This window comes from Toxorhynchites rutilus, chromosome 2 (assembly GCF_029784135.1).
Source record: "Toxorhynchites rutilus septentrionalis strain SRP chromosome 2, ASM2978413v1, whole genome shotgun sequence".
In the NCBI taxonomy this organism is placed as follows: Eukaryota; Metazoa; Arthropoda; class Insecta; order Diptera; family Culicidae; genus Toxorhynchites; species Toxorhynchites rutilus.
The window spans coordinates 241,228,063-241,237,874 of NC_073745.1; the positions used below are offsets into that span (position 1 = coordinate 241,228,063).

The 9,812-nt window shown below is 38.2% G+C and overlaps 1 protein-coding gene across 1 annotated transcript in view; it reads right to left on the bottom strand.

Annotated features, from left to right (window-relative positions):
* Positions 1 to 433, bottom strand: part of LOC129764154 (uncharacterized) — a 38,893-nt gene extending 38,460 nt beyond the window's left edge. The window contains exon 1 of the mRNA XM_055762979.1: positions 161 to 433. The gene's annotated coding sequence lies outside the window, so the exon portion shown is untranslated. The remainder of the gene's footprint in view (positions 1 to 160) is intronic.
* Between the last annotated feature and the right edge of the window lie 9,379 nt (positions 434 to 9,812).

Genomic DNA, 9,812 nt, shown 5'->3' on the forward strand with positions numbered 1-9,812 from the left:
CAATATCCAGGACAATGCCACTGCACTTTTGCCCCCTTTTTTTCTATGCACGTGAAAGAAACTGCACTCGCAAATCACAGCTCGCAAAGCACTGCAGGTTCATTCATCAACTGGGACACGATTTACATAAAACAAGTTTTTTTTTGCAAACATCGGTTACCGTCGCACAGGTCACCAGCAGCAGTTGCGTTGTCACTTCGCTACCAGGAGTCTCACTAATTAGCTTCGTAAATTCTCAGAATACTATGTAATTAGAAATTGGTTGCAAAAAAACTTCCAGCATCTTCTTGGAACGAGAAGATAAAATACGATCGCTTCATATCTTTCTTCGGTCACTTGGATTGTTTTCATTCGAAGCCGCGCGCCGTTCGCGGAATTTTTGTGTACAATCTCTGCCTTGCGTCTTGTTTGGCTTGTGGTGGAGGAGCGACTGATTCTGTGTCACTGATTTACCAACGCTTTGTGTAATGTTTTTGTTAGCCGTGTGTTCACTATGCGGATGAACTCTATCGTATCTGTGAAGTTTTTGTGGGCTGCCCTAGGGTGGTTATATCAAACGGCCGTCGCCTGTAAATCATGATTCGACTTGAATTGAGAGGCTTAGAAGGAAAGGGGATTTTAGACTCCCCCCTCCCCTCCGTGGACAAGCGTGGACATTTTCATACTCCTCCCCCTGTTGTCCACGTGGACATTTTTCTTTATTTTATTAGAATTATTCAGGAGATAACTTAAATGTGCATAAATTTTAATTCCATTTGAGTTTATTTTGTTTCAAATTTTACTAGCTGTACCCTGCCACGCTTTTCTGTGGCCAGAGATGCCAACCTTCCTGATTTTTCAGGATTCCCCAGAATTTTTAGCACGCTCCCTGATATCCTGACGAACACTCAATTTATCCTGATTTTTCTGAAATGATTCTGATTTTCCCTGATTTTTGTACTCTTCACATTATTCGTAACAAATATAATGATTTCATGCCATAGTTTTCTGTCATGATAGTTCTCCGGTTCGTTCTTGTGTATATCTTACATTAAGTTAAACTTTGTACTTAACTTTTTTCCATCTCTACCATCAATTGTTTCGAGGCTTCCCAAAGCAGTGCCTGACGAATTTATGAAATTACAAAGAAATTAAGTTTGAGGAACAATATTGCTTTACTGAGGATAATGTGTATGTAGATGCATCCCCAGAGTTATTAATGTAGGAATACGTATCAGAGTGTAAAATTATTCCAGAAAAAATTTTTGAATCCACAGTCAATATAAAAAGATTTTATATGTAACTTGTTTGTCTGATTCAAAGTAGAATAAACTATGGTAAATATATCTCAGCAGTTTTTGAGGAGGAAGCATACATGTTCTGGGAGGATAGAATATTTAAGCTGTGTGAAAAATGGCGAGAGAAAGATTATAATGCTTTGATTGAAAATGCTGTTTTTGTTTTCCCAAAAATCGACATTAACTTTTGGGATAACCCAATATGAGCCATCCTGATTTATCCTGATTTTTATTTTCATTCTACCTGATTTTTTCAAATTATAATTGGCAACCATGGCTGTGGCACATTTTTTTATGACAGAGAAATTATTAGTAGAACAAAGCATATGTTTCATATGAGTTTAGTTTTGAAATACTTGTAATATATGCTTTGTTTTTCTATTATCTGCGAAGATATAAAGGCTATCTGGTTTGCCGACTCGGAAATGCGCAATATACAGTTGAATAATCCCCATCCGAATATAAATTACACAATTCCAAGGACTGATCTTGAGCAACGCCAAACGAATAAAAATAAATTGATTTAAAATCATTATTAGATACAATTCAAGCTCACGATTTTCAAACACATGCAAAGAAATGTGATGTTATCACATAGAATACATATTCTATACTAGAAAGTTAATTTACGTACGCCGCTTTATTTCAGAAGTGTGCTTATTCCATCTGGAAATCTTAAAGCTTCCTGAGGCGTTGGCAGTAGCAATAACAATCTTTGAAGTGGCTCGTATATTGTGTCATAATATGAGCTCCATCAGTGCCGATATGAAGATGCAAAATACAGCATTTTCAAGCTACAAATTTCTAGTTTAGGGATATCGTACGTATATATTTTTAGTTTGATATGTATATGTGTTGTAGAAAAAACACATTGCAAGAAAAGACAAAGCGTTTTTCGTTTGCTCTCAAAGTATTTATGGGTATTTTGAAAATCTACCCATCGCAATCTTGGAGATATTCTATACAAGGTCCAGTTGTTGCTTTGACGAATGCATTATTTTATAACAGAGTACAACATTCAAAAATCACTCTAAACATTCGGTGTCGCATTTTGCTTCTCTATTTTTTTCTGTCGAGTGTAGTTCTTTCCCACTTCGGAATACGATCGGTCACAGGAAATGTCGGTTCATTTACATACTCGATTAACTTTTAGTCGTCAGCGCAACACAAAACCTTCTCTGCAATAGTTCGGAGAATTTTCAGAGGGTACTAATAGCTTATTAACCCTTTCAATACGGCAGTGTGCTCCGCCGGAGTGCTACCGCTGTACGGATCACCGCGTCGAAAAGCATGCACATCGCGCTGGTGTGATCGATGTGCAGTATCACTCTCATGTCGTCTAAAGACTACGCTCGAAGCGAAAGGGTTAAAAATATTTTCAATATATATTTTTTTTATTTTTCAACTGCTTATTCAGTGTCTAGATAGCTTCCAAAATGCTCGCGGGGAAAATTACATCAGAAAACTCACGACTCATTAATTTTTTACTAAACTTGCACGAAAAGTTATTTGTATTGCTCTTTAGTTTTCCTCCGCTTGAGTCCTTATCAAAACGTCACTTATTCAACGTCAACGTCAACGTCAACGTCAAATTAATCCGCCGCTGTCCCGATCCTTTCCATTTTTTTAAAATTTCGTTCATTTGTTCCAAAATACATTGAAGCCTGTTGCCTGAAGTCCGATTGGAATATTGTTTTGATAAATCTGTTAACTTTCTATTACTTTTTTTAGAAATGTTTGAACTTTCAAGGAACCTTTCTCATAAATTGAATAAAATATCGAAAACTATTATATCTGTATAAAATATTGTTATATATAGGTTGTTAGGTAGCTGATCCGGAATATTTTAGGATATAGAGGATCATAAACAATCTTCCACGCGTATGGTCAAATCTAAACTACGAAGAAATATTGAACTTTTCCTTGAGACCGTTTTTTTTGCCTTAAACTGACTTTAATTAAAAAAGTACGCTGCTTTGCACAATAGAATTGCTTTCATTTGAGGAAATTTTGCATAAAATTCTGTTGTGAACACATTTAAATTAGTAGAAGATAACAAGATGGATAACAGTGTGATGTTAAGGAGGAATTGTATAGTGGTTGGAGAGCCTCAATTTGGTTGATAGAAACAATCCAGTTTATCATGCATTTGTGGAAAATTAAGAAAAAACACAAAATTTGACGTTTCTTTGTTACATCTAAAAGTTGGTTCTTGGTTCCATTGATTTGCATGTTTTACAGCTGCATTCTACGCAAAATTTTCTTATCTTTCTAATGAACAATATAATTATTCTAAGTAGCGTACATTCTAAATTAGAGTCATTTCAAGATATAAAATTAGACTCAAGGAAAGTTCAACAATGTCCAAGTTAAGAATTTGCCATATGCGTAGGATTCTTTCATCAAATATGATCCTCTATCACCTCCTGAAATATTCTGAATCAGCTTCCTAATTCCATGTATGTTTTTATCAGAACACTGGCTCAATTGTTTTAAGTTGATGACTCGTGATGCATGGACAATCACATGCAAATGTAAATATTGATTCCTAGAAATTGATGAAACAAAAATCATTTGGAAAAATGATTTTACACGCAATTCTGTATGAAAAACTATACAGACATTATTATCATAAGACTATGTGTTCTCGAGATATAACACAATGTATCGAAAAGTATATTTGATGAAAAATCATTTACGCATATAAAATCTCAAATCATTATTTTTTTATAGTTTTGGGCTATTAGGGACTATGCATACCCCGGAACTATAAAAGTTCGATCACAGGAAATAATTTGGTCATTCACAATTTACGTAAGATATTTTTATAATACAGATTTCACTTAAGAAGATCAATGATATGAGAAAAAAATTTATGAACGTTTGACTGGGCAGCACTCTCAGGCGGCTTAATCCGTGTTTATCGATAAATACGGAGAGTTTTTAATTTCTTGAGTATGTGTTATTTAATTTAATTTTGAATGTATAAGTTTTTGTATTTAAAAAAAATTCTTCTTGTCCACGTGAAATCAGTCTATACCCCCTCCCTCCTCTTCGTGGACAAGAGTGGACATTTTCTACTACCCTCTTAACCTAACCTCAACCTAAACCTATTAAAATAACTATACAAATTCCGAACTATCAAATACTCGAAATAGGAGCAAATTCCCCAATATATTTTTAGAGTTTCACTTCCAGGCAGGTATCCAGACAGGCCCTTACGTGAACCTCCGTTGTTCTCGTTCAAAAAATTATCTTCAGAAATTTATTCCGAACGCGTTGGAGTCTCAGCCTGTATGTCTTGGCACAGCCCTTCCAAACAGGAACCTTGATAAATGATCTGTTTGTAGTCAGCCATCTGATTCTTCAGACAAAGTTTAGGATTTCTGCCATTCAAAGAATACAATATCGATAAGTGAGTCACGGAACCGAATTCTAACGTCGGAACAAGTCTAGGAGATCGCAAATGTGAGAATAGAATAGCCCGAGTCTTTGCCGCATTGATAACAATTTTCTAACTGGTATAATACTCTGTTAGAGCATCCAGCCCACCCTGAAATTTGCGAATACGAGTACCGCGACCTTGAAACAAAATCATAGTGTCATCGGCAAATTGGGACAATATCCCATCACCGGGAGTGAGCCTCCTGACGAAAACAGGAGAGGAATTGGTTTAGTTATTTTTTTTAAATATTTTTGTTAAAGACCAGAAAGGTATAGAATGGGGAGAAATGTGTTGAAGTTATCTCTGAAATTCCTTATTCCTAAGATCTTTGATACTTTCCCGGATTACCTTGGTCAGATTATTAAATGAAACTCTTTTTATCGCGGTCGCCAGTGCGCTAGTATTGTTGGACAGAGAACGCACTGTCACGAGCAATTTCAATTTATGCTGGAGGGATTCCAGTACCAGATCAACCTTCATATGAGAATTCAATGGTAGAGCGGTGTCTATGCTGTCGTCCACAATTTTTTGGAACATGATCCAATTTTCACGATGATAATTCCGCCTGGCACCTAAATTCAACACCACTGAGTAGTGGTCCGACGGTAGCTCATCGTAGACGACTGGATCCTCTGGTACAGCCACGTTTGTCAGGAAGAGATCAATTATCGAATGGACCTCCGATCTAGAGATCCTCGTTGGCCTGTCCGGTGCCAAAATGTTGTAGTGCCCGGATTCGGAGTCTTCCGCCAAGATGGTTCCGTTCTGGTTCCACCGTTGATTGTCCCAGACTCGATGCCGAGCATTCAAGTCACTTAGGATTATGAATCTAGCTCGCCTGGTCAGTTTGGTTTTTTTGGAGCAGTGGGCCGCAATGACGATGACTGGTCCAAGCGTAGTGTTGACCTCGACCCTGATTGTTTCGATAAATTTAAGATGAAGATCAGACAGCAACCGGAAGGTGATGTTTCGCCTAACTGCAACGACTACTTCCCCGCCTCTCGTAGAGGAACTGTTGAGCCTCGTGGATCGATTCAGGCGAGAAACGGCGTGATCTGGAAGACTGAAGTTGTTTTCCGGCTTTAGATGTGTTTCGACCAGCGCAACCACATCAATGTTTTTGGCTCGAATAATATCAGCCATTTCATCGCGTTTGCCTGCTACAAAACAGACGTTCCAGAGTTGGATGTTGATCGCGTTAGCAACCATACGGTCCGGACTGAGTCAAATTGTCCTTTGAACCGCGGTACGGTTCCCAACGTACAACGACGGAACGGATGGTACGAACAGTTTGCAGAGCTCTGGCGCTGACGGTCCCTTTGCGAAAATGGACCAGATAGAGCCGAGCATGATACTGTTTGTTGTTTTCCTTCTTCCTCCTCATGGGGAATACGACAATGGGTTGAAGCTTTTAGCGATTCACAAGCTCCTGTTCTATGACCTTGACGTCCATGTCCGGCAATCCTTCCACCACGGACTTAACGGCTTCTCGATGCTATAGTCGTGAGAGTAGTATCCGGCCTTCCGTTCCAGGAGATAGTTGATAACTGCATCCCAGTTCTGCTGATTGGCAACAGACACCTTAATGCCAATGCTGCACAGCTTGAAATCGGCGAAAATCTTTTTGGGTTCCAATTCCTTCCATAACGGGCGAAAGGAGCATTGTTCACCATAATCGGTGGAGGTTTCTTGTTGATGACAAATGGAGCCGGAGGTTTAGCTGGCATCGTAGGAGCATTCGGCAGATCCCTCTGTCGATTCCCGTTGGAGTTGGTTCCGACGTTGGAAATTTCCGACGCACTCGAAAAGCGCTCATTGCGTAGACGGATGGAGTTCGTGGGGATTTTTCGTTTCGGACTACCGCCCCTTTCGGACAATGATTCGCTCTCCGACGCTAATGTTTTGTCGCCGGAGGTTTCACACACACACACACATTCGCGCAATTCTTTTCGTTTGGTGGTCATCAAATCGATTGCCAGTGGGCGTCGAATGTCGAGGAGAAGAAACCGTAAATATGTCATTGGTGCTGATAAATAATCTGCCACTTCTCCTTAGAACTTTGATTTACGTTGAAACGAAAGAGCTTATTTTGTTTTTTTTTTATAATATAATACCAAATACATTTTGTTTTGTATTTTTTTTTGTAATTTGAAATTAACAAGGAAGCTTCTGAATATTATTCTTTCCCACCAGTAAAATATATTCGTATTCCATATTTTCTGAATAGTGACAAAATTTTGGTGTTGGTGTGACACAAAGTGTTAAATATTGTAACTACTTTTCTAACGAAAAAGACGTAATCTCTTTTTCGTACTTACTACATTCCATATTCCAACAGATGGCATCATTAAAAACGAACAAAAATCATTCGAAAGGTTCGTCTGTCACTAGCTTATGTGTGAAGTTTCATGACACTTAGTTTATTTGTTCACAAACTACAGTTGTTTGAATTTCACTATTTGAGCATTCGTATTGAAAATGGAAAAAAGGAATATCGTATTTTGATCAAATATTGTTTTTTGATGAGAAAAACTCCTAAACAATCAATGCGGTGGTTGACGAAATGTTATTCCACTTCTACTTCTTCGAGAACAAAACAGTTTATCGGTTCGGTGGTTTAGTGAATTTAAAATGGGCCGTACAAGCACCGCAGATGCCAGTTTCACGATCCAGAAATCGTAAAACAAGTGCATCGAATTTTTTTGAACGATCGTAAAGTGAAGTTACTCGAGTTAGCTGAGGCCGTAGGCATTTCAAAAGAACGAGTGGGGCACATTTTGTACGACATTTTGGACTCGGAAATACTATCCGCGCGATGGGTGCCCTGTTTGCTGATCGTCAACCAAAAAAATAGGCGCGTTGATGATCCAACAGCCGGTTTGGCGTTGTTGGAGCGTAATCGAATGGACTTTTTTCGACGTTTTGTTACAATGGATGAAACTTGGATCCACTACCACACTCCTGAGTCCAATGCGCAGCCTGCAGAGTTGCACTGAGGCATATTTCAAAGACTTAGACGTTTCGTACTACAGAAAGGGAATCGAAATATTGGAAACTCGCTATACCAAGTGCACTACTCTCGAAAGAATCTATGTTGAGGAATAAATACAGCTTTGCCCAAAAAACGATTGATTTAATTAAAAATTCCGGGACTTTCTAGCCCATGTAGTATATTGTTGTACAAATTTTGTACACTGAAAAACGGAAAATCTTTCGCATGACTACAAAACCTTGTGCATCCAACGTAACGCTCTCGTTTTCAAATTTCCCAAAATATTCATTCATTGAGAATTGATTCAGATGCAACTTCAAACCAATGATCACTAAACCAACGATAGTCCTACGTCAACCCTTCGTCCATACCACAGATATAACCCACTTCCTATTTTTATTGTAGTTTTCTAGAATTTTCAAACGGAACTTTCTTGAAAATATTGATTCACACGAAAAACTAGCCTATGCCAAATTTCAGATCAATCGGACTTCTATTACTGTCTTCTGGACTTCTACTATGTCGCAAATCGGTCTAGGCTTGAGTACCTTGAAAACCAAAAAATCATGCAAGGGGAGAAAATCTCCCAATCGGGGTTTTTCCAAAAAAAATGTTCGATGCCAAATGAGCTGTATTTGTCAATGTGGAAGATTGGTCGAAACCTCATCTATTGGATTTTATAGCAAACTCAAATTGGAAAGTTTTTGCAATTGAGTTATTAATTGAGTAAATTAGAGAGAAGCGCACTTCTGATTATGTGGATGTGTTCTCTTATAATGAACTTCTTCTTCTTCTTCAATGGCACTAACGTTCCTAGAGGAACTTCGCCGTCTCAACGTAGTATTACTTGCGTCATTTTTTTATTAGTACTTAGTTGAGATTTCTATGCCAAATAACACGCCTTGAATGCCTTCTGAGTGGCAAGCTCTAGAATACGCGTGATCACAGTGCAAGTCGGAGGAAATTTCTTTGACGAAAAATTCCCCCGACCAGAACGGGAATCGAACCCGAAAACCCGGCATGTTAGTTATGACGCTAACCACTCGGCCAAGGGAGCACCATAATGAACTTACGAGTGTTGAAACAATGGCTGAATAGTATTAATTTTTCACTGAACTGCGAATAAATGAAAATGTTATTAGGTCAAAGTAATGCATATATATTGTTTTTAAATGATGTTAAGAAATCTATTTTTAAATAAGTTTAGGATAATTTCACAACATGTAAGTGTTTCGAATGATTATTTGAGCTACGAAAATAGCGTCAATCAACCTAGAAGTGCGATGGAAATGATTATATTCCAAGATTTCTCTTAATTCTGCCGTCGACGGTGTATTCTGCCGTAATACTGGTTCCTGTAGGGATATCAAACCTTTTTCGTCGCTTTCGTATGCCACCCACTTGAACTGTCTCTCGTTTCGAGTTGAGGAATTCCTCGATTTCTCTGTTCTCAATTCTTTCCGGTGAACTTGGAATATGTGAGATGCTCTTTAGTAGCGGCATCTCTGTAAATATCACATTTCTCGAATCTCGAAATCAAGTTGATCTTTAAGACTTCCCATTCAGCAATCCTGGAAAATGTGGCTTCTGCGAAATTATCGCTATGGAAACGTTTTTCTCCTCATACGTGCGAATAAATTTCCTCTAATTCTTTCACATAGGTCCGAAAAAAAGCCTCGTCTAGGTATGGTGTAATGAGTGTTGCATTTGGAGAATTGCTACTAGTTGTGAGTGTATTGGCGTATTTGATTCTGGTGACGATATATTCAACCTTGTAGTAGTTATGTATAATGCTAAGCATGAGATTTTTCTGGGTAGTTATTTGATGGCAGATTACTCGGTAAACTTTGATAAATTATTAAACAATAACTATCTGTACTACAGTTAAGTTTTATGCATTGGAAGTAGTGTAAATATTAGGCTGTCAAAAAAGTCCTGCGGTATTTCCGCGAGGTGTCGTTGTAAGCGCGTAGTTCTAGTTGTATGCATTGTATCGAGTCATACTATAGCTTGTTGGAAAGGTATTTTTGCGCGCTATAATATATGTCCTTGACAGTGTTTTGTTTGGTTAAGTCGTTCGTGAGTTATAGTGTCGCAA